Raw genomic sequence first — 1,055 nt, forward strand, 5'->3', positions numbered from 1 at the left:
TGCCTCCAGCCACAAGTCCCTGGGATTCGTTTTCCTCCGGGCTGTTTGGGGACACGACACCGGCCGGGTCCTGGGTCCTGGTACCCGGCCAGAGCCCAGAGACCCCAAAAGGCACCACGGTCCCGGGGCACCACCAGCTGGTGAGAACCAAACCCTCGCAAGGCAAGGCAGTGGGGTCTGCGGGGTGCAGAGGGTCTGGAGGCACTGCCAAAGGCACTACACGAACACGGAGATGATGAGAGCTTTGAAAACACCCTCAGGTCTCTCTCTCAGCCCTTCATTTTCTCTGCTTGGCACTTCATCCCTTTCAAATTAAAACAAAAGAGCTGCAAGAAGGCACAACCCAGCACAGCAGAACCGAGGCTGAGGCAGAGCTGGGGCTGTCCCCAGCCTCCACGGACAAAGCCACGATGGCAGCAGCACTTCCAGGGCCACCTCAGCTGAAGTCCCGGTCCGGCAGCACCAGCGGAGCCACCAAGGTCCAGAGGTAGAGCAGGAGCCCGGCCCAGCTGGAGCTGATCTTCACCCACACGGCCGTCCAGGGGCTCCTCAGCACCTGCAAGCTCTCATCCGGCCTGAAACAGCGAACAGGAGCGTGGCACCATCACCGTGACACCCTGCCAGCGCCCCGGGAGGGACGGGTGCCACCCAGGGAACACGGGGGAGCCCCATGGCTGTGGCCACTCAGGAGGTGTGACCCCACAAGGGCCTCGGTCCCTGCTCCCCCCTCATCCCAAGGGATCCCGGGCTGCAGCAGAGGACGCTGGCAAGCCCAAGCACAACCCTAAAGATAATTAACCTGATAAGGGAGCACACCCGGCGGCCTCGCACAGCTCGGCCGTGCCCAGCACGGGGGCACCAGCACCCCAGGAGGAGGGGAGGGGGAGGAGCGGGGCCAGCCCTGGGTGTCCGCGGCAGCTCTGCCCACCTGTACCAGTTGGTGAGGGTCATCATGATGTACAGCGCGGCGAGGAGGAGGCAGAGGTGGAAGAAGGTGTAGCTGTAGGAGACGCCGTCCTGCTCGTTGTCGTAGGCGCGGCGCACCCCGCCCTCCT

The 1,055-nt window shown here is 64.2% G+C and overlaps 1 protein-coding gene across 1 annotated transcript in view; it reads right to left on the reverse strand.

The window, feature by feature from the left end:
* SERINC2 (serine incorporator 2) overlaps positions 1-1,055 on the reverse strand; it is a 4,578-nt gene that overhangs the window by 176 nt on the left and 3,347 nt on the right. The gene's annotated exons all lie outside the window — the stretch shown is intronic.

This window comes from Corvus brachyrhynchos, unplaced genomic scaffold, assembly GCF_000691975.1.
Source record: "Corvus brachyrhynchos isolate BGI_N302 unplaced genomic scaffold, ASM69197v1 scaffold580, whole genome shotgun sequence".
Taxonomy (NCBI): domain Eukaryota; kingdom Metazoa; phylum Chordata; class Aves; order Passeriformes; family Corvidae; genus Corvus; species Corvus brachyrhynchos.